Raw genomic sequence first — 13,363 nt, forward strand, 5'->3', positions numbered from 1 at the left:
AATGTAAGAAAATTCAACATAAAATCAATAATTAGATTATAAAACCATTTTAAACGGGTAATAAGGCTTTCGAAGGCATGAACGATTATAAATGGACTTTTCTTCTCAATCGATGGCTTTCGCTTCACGTTTCTCGAGGCAAACATTCAATTATAATCTGTTTTAACCAAAAATGTAAGAAAATTCAACCTAAAATCAATAATGAGCTTATAAAAGCATTTAAAGCGAGTAATAAGGCTTTCGAAGGCATGAGTGACTATAAATGTACTTTTCTTCCCAATCGATGGCTTTCGCTTCACGTTTCCCCAGGCAAACAATCAATTATAATCTGTTTTAACAGAAAATGTAAGAAAATTCAACTTAAAATCAATAATGAGCTTATAAAAGCATTTAAAGCGAGTAATAAGGTTTCGAAGGCATGACTGACTATAAATGGACTTTTCTTCCCAATCGATGGCTTTCGCTTCACGTTTCCCTATGCAAACATTCAATTATAATCTGTTTTAACCAAAAATGTAAGAAAATTCAACTTAAAATCAATAACGAGCTTATAAAAGCATTTAAAGCGAGTAATAAGGCTTTCGAAGGCATGAGTGACTATAAATGGACTTTTCTTCTCAATCGATGGCTTTCGCTTCACGTTTCCCTATGCAAACATTCAATTATAATCTATTTCAACCAAAAATATAAGAAAAGTCAACCTAAAATCAATAATGAGAATATAAAAGCGTTTAAAGCGAGTAATAAGGCTTTCGAAGGCATGAGTGACTATAAATGGAGTTTTCTTATCGATCGATGGCTTTTGCTTCATGTTTCTCAAGGCAAACATTCAAATATAATCTGTTTTAACCAAAAATATAAGAAAATTCAACTTAAAATCAATAATGCGATTATAAAACCATTTTAAGCGAGTAATAAGTCTTTCGAAGGTATGAGTGACTATAAATGGACTTTTCTTCTCAATCGATGGCTTTCGCTTCACGTTTCCCTATGCAAACAATCAATTATAATCTATTTCAACAAAAAATATAAGAAAATTCAACTTAAAATCAATAATGAGATTATAAAAGCGTTTAAAGCGAGTAATAAGGCTTTCGAAGGCATGAGTGACTATAAATGGACTTTTCTTACCAATCGATGGCTTTCGCTTCATGTTTTCTAAGGCAAACATTTAATTACAATCTATTTTAACCAAAAATGTAAGAAAATTCAACATAAAATCAATAATTAGATTATAAAACCATTTTAAACGGGTAATAAGGCTTTCGAAGGCATGAACGATTATAAATGGACTTTTCTTCTCAATCGATGGCTTTCGCTTCACGTTTCTCGAGGCAAACATTCAATTATAATCTGTTTTAACCAAAAATGTAAGAAAATTCAACCTAAAATCAATAATGAGCTTATAAAAGCATTTAAAGCGAGTAATAAGGCTTTCGAAGGCATGAGTGACTATAAATGTACTTTTCTTCCCAATCGATGGCTTTCGCTTCACGTTTCCCCAGGCAAACATTCAATTATAATCTGTTTTAACCAAAAATGTAAGAAAATTCAACTTAAAATCAATAATGAGATTATAAAAGCATTTAAAACGAGTAATAAGGCTTTCGAAGGCATGAGTGACTATAAATGGACTTTTCTTATCGATCGATGGCTTTTGCTTCATGTTTCTCGAGGCAAACATTGAAATATAATCTGTTTTAACCAAAAATATAAGAAAATTCAACTTAAAATCAATAATGCGATTATAAAACCATTTTAAGCGAGTAATAAGGCTTTCGAAGGCATGAGTGACTATAAATGGACTTTTCTTCTCAATCGATGGCTTTCGCTTCACGTTTCCCGTGGTAAACTTTTTAATATAATCTGTTTTAACCAAAAATTTAAGAAAATTCAACTTAAAATCAATAATGAGATTATAAAAGCATTTAAAGCGTGTAATAAGGCTTTCGAAGGCATGAGTGACTATAAATGGACTTTTCTTATCGATCGATGGCTTTTGCTTCATGTTTCTCGAGGCAAACATTCAAATTATAATCTGTTTTAACAAAAAATATAAGAAAATTCAACTTAAAATCAATAATGCGATTATAAAACCATTTTAAGCGAGTAATAAGGCTTTCGAAGGCATGAGCGACTATAAATGGACTTTTCTTCTCAATCGATGGCTTTCGCTTCACGTTTCCCGTGGCAAACATTCAATTATAATCTATTTTAACCAAAAATGTAAGAAAATTCAACTTAAAATCAATAATGAGCTTATAAAAGCATTTAAAGCGAGTAATAAGGCTTTCGAAGGCATGAGTGACTATAAATGGACTTTTCTTCTCAATCGATGGCTTTCGCTGCACGTTTCCCTATGCAAACATTCAATTATAATCTATTTCAACAAAAAATATAAGAAAATTCAGCTTAAAATCAATAATGAGAATATAAAAGCGTTTAAAGCGAGTAATAAGGCTTTCGAAGGCATGAGTGACTATAAATGGAGTTTTCTTATCGATCGATGGCTTTTGCTTCATGTTTCTCGAGGCAAACATTCAAATATAATCTGTTTTAACCAAAAATATAAGAAAATTCAACTTAAAATCAATAATGCGATTATAAAACCATTTTAAGCGAGTAATAAGGCTTTCGAAGGTATGAGTGACTATAAATGTACTTTTCTTCCCAATCGATGGCTTTCCCTTCACGTTTCTCGAGACAAACATTCAAATATAATCTGTTTCAACAAAAAATGTAAGAAAATTCAACTTAAAATCAACAATGAGATTATAAAAGCATTTAAAGCGAGTAATAAGGCTTTCGAAGGCATGAGTGACTATAAATGGACTTTTCTTCTCAATCGATGGCTTTCGCTTCACGTTTCCCTATGCAAACATTCAATTATAATCTGTTTCAACCAAAAATGTAAGAAAATTCAACTTAAAATCAATAATGAGATTATAAAATCGTTTAAAGCGAGTAATAAGGCTTTCGAAGGCATGAGTGACTATAAATGGACTTTTCTTACCAATCGATGGCTTTCGCTTCATGTTTTCTAGGGCAAACATTTAATTACAATCTATTTTAACCAAAAATGTAAGAAAATTCAACATAAAATCAATAATTAGATTATAAAACCATTTTAAGCGAGTAATAAGGCTTTCGAAGGCATGAGCGACTATAAATGGACTTTTCTTCTCAATCGATGGCTTTCGCTTCACGTTTCCCGTGGCAAACATTCAATTATAATCTATTTTAACCAAAAATGTAAGAAAATTCAACTTAAAATCAATAATGAGCTTATAAAAGCATTTAAAGCGAGTAATAAGGCTTTCGAAGGCATGAGTGACTATAAATGGACTTTTCTTCTCAATCGATGGCTTTCGCTGCACGTTTCCCTATGCAAACATTCAATTATAATCTATTTCAACAAAAAATATAAGAAAATTCAGCTTAAAATCAATAATGAGAATATAAAAGCGTTTAAAGCGAGTAATAAGGCTTTCGAAGGCATGAGTGACTATAAATGGAGTTTTCTTATCGATCGATGGCTTTTGCTTCATGTTTCTCGAGGCAAACATTCAAATATAATCTGTTTTAACCAAAAATATAAGAAAATTCAACTTAAAATCAATAATGCGATTATAAAACCATTTTAAGCGAGTAATAAGGCTTTCGAAGGTATGAGTGACTATAAATGTACTTTTCTTCCCAATCGATGGCTTTCCCTTCACGTTTCTCGAGACAAACATTCAAATATAATCTGTTTCAACAAAAAATGTAAGAAAATTCAACTTAAAATCAACAATGAGATTATAAAAGCATTTAAAGCGAGTAATAAGGCTTTCGAAGGCATGAGTGACTATAAATGGACTTTTCTTCTCAATCGATGGCTTTCGCTTCACGTTTCCCTATGCAAACATTCAATTATAATCTGTTTCAACCAAAAATGTAAGAAAATTCAACTTAAAATCAATAATGAGATTATAAAATCGTTTAAAGCGAGTAATAAGGCTTTCGAAGGCATGAGTGACTATAAATGGACTTTTCTTACCAATCGATGGCTTTCGCTTCATGTTTTCTAGGGCAAACATTTAATTACAATCTATTTTAACCAAAAATGTAAGAAAATTCAACATAAAATCAATAATTAGATTATAAAACCATTTTAAGCGAGTAATAAGGCTTTCGAAGGCATGAGCGACTATAAATGGACTTTTCTTCTCAATCGATGGCTTTCGCTTCACGTTTCCCGTGGCAAACATTCAATTATAATCTATTTTAACCAAAAATGTAAGAAAATTCAACTTAAAATCAATAATGAGCTTATAAAAGCATTTAAAGCGAGTAATAAGGCTTTCGAAGGCATGAGTGACTATAAATGGACTTTTCTTCTCAATCGATGGCTTTCGCTGCACGTTTCCCTATGCAAACATTCAATTATAATCTATTTCAACAAAAAATATAAGAAAATTCAGCTTAAAATCAATAATGAGAATATAAAAGCGTTTAAAGCGAGTAATAAGGCTTTCGAAGGCATGAGTGACTATAAATGGAGTTTTCTTATCGATCGATGGCTTTTGCTTCATGTTTCTCGAGGCAAACATTCAAATATAATCTGTTTTAACCAAAAATATAAGAAAATTCAACTTAAAATCAATAATGCGATTATAAAACCATTTTAAGCGAGTAATAAGGCTTTCGAAGGTATGAGTGACTATAAATGTACTTTTCTTCCCAATCGATGGCTTTCCCTTCACGTTTCTCGAGACAAACATTCAAATATAATCTGTTTCAACAAAAAATGTAAGAAAATTCAACTTAAAATCAACAATGAGATTATAAAAGCATTTAAAGCGAGTAATAAGGCTTTCGAAGGCATGAGTGACTATAAATGGACTTTTCTTCTCAATCGATGGCTTTCGCTTCACGTTTCCCTATGCAAACATTCAATTATAATCTGTTTCAACCAAAAATGTAAGAAAATTCAACTTAAAATCAATAATGAGATTATAAAATCGTTTAAAGCGAGTAATAAGGCTTTCGAAGGCATGAGTGACTATAAATGGACTTTTCTTACCAATCGATGGCTTTCGCTTCATGTTTTCTAGGGCAAACATTTAATTACAATCTATTTTAACCAAAAATGTAAGAAAATTCAACATAAAATCAATAATTAGATTATAAAACCATTTTAAGCGAGTAATAAGGCTTTCGAAGGCATGAGCGACTATAAATGGACTTTTCTTCTCAATCGATGGCTTTCGCTTCACCTTTCCCGTGGCAAACATTCAATTATAATCTCTTTTAACCAAAAATGTAAGAAAATTCAACTTAAAATCAATAATGAGCTTATAAAAGCATTTAAAGCGAGTAATAAGGCTTTCGAAGGCATGAGTGACTATAAATGGACTTTTCTTCTCAATCGATGGCTTTCGCTGCACGTTTCCCTATGCAAACATTCAATTATAATCTATTTCAACAAAAAATATAAGAAAATTCAGCTTAAAATCAATAATGAGAATATAAAAGCGTTTAAAGCGAGTAATAAGGCTTTCGAAGGCATGAGTGACTATAAATGGAGTTTTCTTATCGATCGATGGCTTTTGCTTCATGTTTCTCGAGGCAAACATTCAAATATAATCTGTTTTAACCAAAAATATAAGAAAATTCAACTTAAAATCAATAATGCGATTATAAAACCATTTTAAGCGAGTAATAAGGCTTTCGAAGGTATGAGTGACTATAAATGTACTTTTCTTCCCAATCGATGGCTTTCCCTTCACGTTTCTCGAGACAAACATTCAAATATAATCTGTTTCAACAAAAAATGTAAGAAAATTCAACTTAAAATCAACAATGAGATTATAAAAGCATTTAAAGCGAGTAATAAGGCTTTCGAAGGCATGAGTGACTATAAATGGACTTTTCTTCTCAATCGATGGCTTTCGCTTCACGTTTCCCTATGCAAACATTCAATTATAATCTGTTTCAACCAAAAATGTAAGAAAATTCAACTTAAAATCAATAATGAGATTATAAAATCGTTTAAAGCGAGTAATAAGGCTTTCGAAGGCATGAGTGACTATAAATGGACTTTTCTTACCAATCGATGGCTTTCGCTTCATGTTTTCTAGGGCAAACATTTAATTACAATCTATTTTAACCAAAAATGTAAGAAAATTCAACATAAAATCAATAATTAGATTATAAAACCATTTTAAACGGGTAATAAGGCTTTCGAAGGCATGAGTGACTATAAATGGACTTTTCTTCTCAATCGATGGCTTTCGCTTCACGTTTCCCCAGGAAAACATTCAATTATAATCTGTTTTAACCAAAAATGTAAGAAAATTCAACTTAAAATCAATAATGAGCTTATAAAAGCGTTTAAAGCGAGTAATAAGGCTTTCGAAGGCATGAGTGACTATAAATGGAGTTTTCTTATCGATCGATGGCTTTTGCTTCATGTTTCTCGAGGCAAACATTCAAATATAATCTGTTTTAACCAAAAATATAAGAAAATTCAACTTAAAATCAATAATGCGATTATAAAACCATTTTAAGCGAGTAATAAGGCTTTCGAAGGTATGAGTGACTATAAATGTACTTTTCTTCCCAATCGATGGCTTTCGCTTCACGTTTCCCGAGACAAACATTCAAATATAATCTGTTTCAACAAAAAATGTAAGAAAATTCAACTTAAAATCAACAATGAGATTATAAAAGCATTTAAAGCGAGTAATAAGGCTTTCGAAGGCATGAGTGACTATAAATGGACTTTTCTTCTCAATCGATGGCTTTCGCTTCACGTTTCCCTATGCAAACATTCAATTATAATCTGTTTCAACCAAAAATGTAAGAAAATTCAACTTAAAATCAATAATGAGATTATAAAATCGTTTAAAGCGAGTAATAAGGCTTTCGAAGGCATGAGTGACTATAAATGGACTTTTCTTACCAATCGATGGCTTTCGCTTCATGTTTTCTAGGGCAAACATTTAATTACAATCTATTTTAACCAAAAATGTAAGAAAATTCAACATAAAATCAATGATTAGATTATAAAACCATTTTAAACGGGTAATAAGGCTTTCGAAGGCATGAGCGACTATAAATGGACTTTTCTTCTCAATCGATGGCTTTCGCTTCACGTTTCCCTAGGAAAACATTCAATTATAATCTGTTTTAACCAAAAATGTAAGAAAATTCAACATAAAATCAATAATGAGCTTATAAAAGCATTTAAAGCGAGTAATAAGGCTTTCGAAGGCATGAGTGACTATAAATGGACTTTTCTTCTCAATCGATGGCTTTCGCTTCACGTTTCCCTATGCAAACATTCAATTATAATCTATTTCAACCAAAAATGTAAGAAAATTCAACTTAAAATCAATAATGAGAATATAAAAGCGTTTAAAGCGAGTAATAAGGCTTTCGAAGGCATGAGTGACTATAAATAGACTTTTCTTACCAATCGATGGCTTTCGCTTCATGATTTCTAAGGCAAACATTTAATTACAATCTATTTCAACCAAAAATGTAAGAAAATTCAACATAAAATCAATAATGAGAATATAAAACCATTTTAAACGGGTAATAAGGCTTTCGAAGGCATGAGTGACTATAAATGGACTTTTCTTACCAATCGATGGCTTTCGCTTCATGTTTTCTAAGGCAAACATTTAATTACAATCTATTTTAACCAAAAATGTAAGAAAATTCAACATAAAATCAATAATAAGCTTATAAAAGCGTTTAAAGCGAGTAATAAGGCTTTCGAAGGCATGAGTGACTATAAATAAACTTTTCTTCTCAATCGATGGTTTTGCTTCACGTTTCCCAAGGCAAACATTAAATTATAATCTGTTTTAACCAAAAATGTAAGAAAATTCAACTTAAAATCAATAATGAGCTTATAAAAGCATTTAAAGCGAGTAATAAGGCTTTCGAAGGGATGAGTGACTATTAATGGACTTTTCTTCTCAATCGATGGCTTTCGCTTCACGTTTCCCTATGCAAACATTCAATTATAATCTATTTCAACCACAAATGTAAGAAAATTCAACTTAAAATCAATAATGAGATTATAAAAGCGTTTAAAGCGAGTAATATGGCTTTCGAAGGTATGAGTGACTATAAATGGACTTTTGTTACCAATAGATGGCTTTCGCTTCATGTTTTCTAAGGCAAACATTTAATTACAATCTATTTTAACCAAAAATGTAAGAAAATTCAACATAAAATCAATAATGAGATTATAAAACCATTTTAAACGGGTAATAAGGCTTTCGAAGGCATGAGCGACTATAAATGGACTTTTCTTCTCAATCGATGGCTTTCGCTTCATGTTTTCTAAGACAAACATTTAATTACAATCTATTTTAACCAAAAATGTAAGAAAATTCAACATAAAATCAATAATGAGCTTATAAAAGCATTTAAAGCGAGTAATAAGGCTTTCGAAGGCATGAGTGACTATAAATGGACTTTTCTTCTCAATCGATGGTTTCGCTTCACGTTTCCCAAGGCAAACATTCAATTATAATCTGTTTGAACCAAAAATGTAAGAAAATTCAACCTAAAATCAATAATAAGCTTATAAAAGCATTTAAAGCTAGTAATAAGGCTTTCGAAGGCATGAATGACTATAAATGGACTTTTCTTCTCAATCGATGGCTTTTGCTTCACGTTTCCCTATGCAAACATTCAATTATAATCTATTTCAGCAAAAAATGTAAGAAAATTCAACTTAAAATCAATAATGAGATTATAAAAGCGTTTAAAGCGAGTAATAAGGCTTTCGAACGCATGAGTGACTATAAATGGACTTTTCTTACCAATCGATGGCTTTCGCTTCATGTTTTCTAAGGCAAACATTTAATTACAATCTATTTTAACCAAAAATTTAAGAAAATTCAACATAAAATCAATAATTAGATTATAAAACCATTTTAAACTGGTAATAAGGCTTTCGAAGGCATGAGCGACTATAAATGGACTTTTCTTCTCTAATCGATGGCTTTCGCTTCACGTTTCCCGAGGCAAACATTCAATTATAATCTGTTTTAACCAAAAATGTAAGAAAATTCAACTTAAAATCAATAATGAGATTATAAAAGCATTTAAAACGAGTAATAAGGCTTTCGAAGGCATGAGTGACTATAAATGGACTTCTCTTATCGATCGATGGCTTTTGCTTCATGTTTCTCGAGGCAAACATTGAAATATAATCTGTTTTAACCAAAAATATAAGAAAATTCAACTTAAAATCAATAATGCGATTATAAAACCATTTTAAGCGAGTAATAAGGCTTTCGAAGGTATGAGTGACTATAAATGTACTTTTCTTCCCAATCGATGGCTTTCGCTTCACGTTTCTCGAGGCAAACATTCAATTATAATCTGTTTTAATCAACAATGCAAGAAAATTCAACTTAAAATCAATAATGAGATTATAAAAGCATTTAAAGTGAGTAATAAGGCTTTCGAAGGCATGAGTGACTATAAATGGACTTTTCTTCTCAATCGATGGCTTTCGCTTCACGTTTCTCGAGGCAAACATTCAAATATAATCTGTTTCAACAAAAAATGTAAGAAAATTCAACTTAAAATCTACAATGAGATTGTAAAAGCATTTAAAGCGATTAATAAGGCTTTCGAAGGCATGAGTGACTATAAATGGACTTTTCTTCTCAATCGATGGCTTTCGCTTCACGTTTCCCTATGCAAACATTCAATTATAATCTGTTTCAGCCAAAAATGTAAGAAAATTCAACTTAAAATCAATAATGAGATTATAAAAGCATTTAAAGCGAGTAATAAGGCTTTCGAAGGCATGAGTGACTATAAATGGACTTTTCTTCCTAATCGATGGCTTTCGCTTCATGTTTCCCTATGCAAACATTCAATTATAATCTGTTTCAACCAAAAATGTAAGAAAATTCAACTTAAAATCAATAATGAGATTATAAAATCGTTTAAAGCGAGTAATAAGGCTTTCGAAGGCATGAGTGACTATAAATGGACTTTTCTTACCAATCGATGGCTTTCGCTTCATGTTTTCTAAGGAAAACATTTAATTGCAATCTATTTTAACCAAAAATGTAAGAAAATTCAACATAAAATCAATAATTAGATTATAAAACCATTTTAAATGGGTAATAAAACTTTCGAAGGAATGAGCGACTATAAATGGACTTTTCTTCTCAATCGATGGCTTTCGCTTCACGTTTCCCGAGGCAAACAATCAATTATAATCTGTTTTAACCAAAAATGTAAGAAAATTCAACTTAAAATCAATAATGAGCTTATAAAAGCATTTAAAGCGAGTAATAAGGTTTCGAAGGCATGAGTGACTATAAATGGACTTTTCTTCCCAATCGATGGCTTTCGCTTCACGTTTCCCTATGCAAACATTCAATTATAATCTGTTTTAACCAAAAATGTAAGAAAATTCAACTTAAAATCAATAACGAGCTTATAAAAGCATTTAAAGCGAGTAATAAGGCTTTCGAAGGCATGAGTGACTATAAATGGACTTTTCTTCTCAATCGATGGCTTTCGCTTCAAGTTTCCCTATGCAAACATTCAATTATAATCTATTTCAACCAAAAATATAAGAAAATCCAACTTAAAATCAATAATGAGAAGATAAAAGCGTTTAAAGCGAGTAATAAGGCTTTCGAAGGCATGAGTGACTATAAATGGACTTTTCTTATCGATCGATGGCTTTTGCTTCATGTTTCTCGAGGCAAACATTCAAATATAATCTGTTTTAACCAAAAATATGAGAAAATTCAACTTAAAATCAATAATGCGATTATAAAACCATTTTAAGCGAGTAATAAGTCTTTCGAAGGCATGAGTGACTATAAATGGACTTTTCTTCTCAATCGATGGCTTTCGCTTCACGTTTCCCTATGCAAACAATCAATTATAATCTATTTCAACAAAAAATATAAGAAAATTCAACTTAAAATCGATAATGAGATTATAAAAGCGTTTAAAGCGAGTAATAAGGCTTTCGAAGGCATGAGTGACTATAAATGGACTTTTCTTACCAATCGATGGCTTTCGCTTCATGTTTTCTAAGGCAAACATTTAATTACTATCTATTTTGACCAAAAATGTAAGAAAATTCAACATAAAATCAATAATTAGATTATAAAACCATTTTAAACGGGTAATAAGGCTTTCGAAGGCATGAGCGACAATAAATGGACTTTTCTTCTCAATCGATGGCTTTCGCTTCACGTTTCCCGAGGCAAACATTCAATTATAATCTGTTTTAACCAAAAATGTAAGAAAATTCAACTTAAAATCAATAATGCGATTATAAAACCATTTTAAGCGAGTAATAAGGCTTTCGAAGGTATGAGTGACTATAAATGTACTTTTCTTCCCAATCGATGGCTTTCACTTCACGTTTCCCGAGACAAACATTCAAATATAATCTGTTTCAACAAAAAATGTAAGAAAATTCAACTTAAAATCAACAATGAGATTATAAAAGTATTTAAAGCGAGTAATAAGGCTTTCGAAGGCATGAGTGACTATAAATGGACTTTTCTTCTCAATCGATGGCTTTCGCTTCACGTTTCCCTATGCAAACATTCAATTATAATCTGTTTCAACCAAAAATGTAAGAAAATTCAACTTAAAATCAATAATGAGATTATAAAATCGTTTAAAGCGAGTAATAAGGCTTTCGAAGGCATGAGTGACTATAAATGGACTTTTCTTACCAATCGATGGCTTTCGCTTCATGTTTTCTAGGGCAAACATTTAATTACAATGTATTTTAACCAAAAATGTAAGAAAATTCAACATAAAATCAATAATTAGATTATAAAACCATTTTCAACGGGTAATAAGGCTTTCGAAGGCATGAGCGACTATAAATGGACTTTTCTTGTCAATCGATGGCTTTCGCTTCACGTTTCCCCAGGAAAACATTCAATTATAATCTGTTTAACCAAAAATGTAAGAAAATTCAACTTAAAATCAATAATGAGCTTATAAAAGCGTTTAAAGCGAGTAATAAGGCTTTCGAAGGCATGAGTGACTATAAATGGAGTTTTCTTATCGATCGATGGCTTTTGCTTCATGTTTCTCGAGGCAAACATTCAAATATAATCTGTTTTAACCAAAAATAGAAGAAAATTCAACTTAAAATCAATAATGCGATTATAAAACCATTTTAAGCGAGTAATAAGGCTTTCGAAGGTATGAGTGACTATAAATGTACTTTTCTTCCCAATCGATGGCTTTCGCTTCACGTTTCCCGAGACAAACATTCAAATATAATCTGTTTCAACAAAAAATGTAAGAAAATTCAACTTAAAATCAACAATGAGATTATAAAAGCATTTAAAGCGAGTAATAAGGCTTTCGAAGGCATGAGTGACTATAAATGGACTTTTCTTCTCAATCGATGGCTTTCGCTTCACGTTTCCCTATGCAAACATTCAATTATAATCTGTTTCAACCAAAAATGTAAGAAAATTCAACTTAAAATCAATAATGAGATTATAAAATCGTTTAAAGCGAGTAATAAGGCTTTCGAAGGCATGAGTGACTATAAATGGAATTTTCTTACCAATCGATGGCTTTCGCTTCATGTTTTCTAGGGCAAACATTTAATTACAATCTATTTTAACCAAAAATGTAAGAAAATTCAACATAAAATCAATGATTAGATTATAAAACCATTTTAAACGGGTAATAAGGCTTTCGAAGGCATGAGCGACTATAAATGGACTTTTCTTCTCAATCGATGGCTTTCGCTTCACGTTTCCCTAGGAAAACATTCAATTATAATCTGTTTTAACCAAAAATGTAAGAAAATTCAACTTAAAATCAATAATGAGCTTATAAAAGCATTTAAAGCGAGTAATAAGGCTTTCGAAGGCATGAGTGACTATAAATGGACTTTTCTTCTCAATCGATGGCTTTCGCTTCACGTTTCCCTATGCAAACATTCAATTATAATCTATTTCAACCAAAAATGTAAGAAAATTCAACTTAAAATCAATAATGAGAATATAAAAGCGTTTAAAGCGAGTAATAAGGCTTTCGAAGGCATGAGTGACTATAAATAGACTTTTCTTACCAATCGATGGCTTTCGCTTCATGATTTCTAAGGCAAACATTTAATTACAATCTATTTCAACCAAAAATGTAAGAAAATTCAACATAAAATCAATAATGAGAATATAAAACCATTTTAAACGGGTAATAAGGCTTTCGAAGGCATGAGTGACTATAAATGGACTTTTCTTACCAATCGATGGCTTTCGCTTCATGTTTTCTAAGGCAAACATTTAATTACAATCTATTTTAACCAAAAATGTAAGAAAATTCAACATAAAATCAA

The sequence above is a fragment of the Theobroma cacao genome, chromosome 2 (assembly GCF_053813885.1).
Source record: "Theobroma cacao isolate CCN51 chromosome 2, ASM5381388v1, whole genome shotgun sequence".
Lineage (NCBI taxonomy): Eukaryota > Viridiplantae > Streptophyta > Magnoliopsida > Malvales > Malvaceae > Theobroma > Theobroma cacao.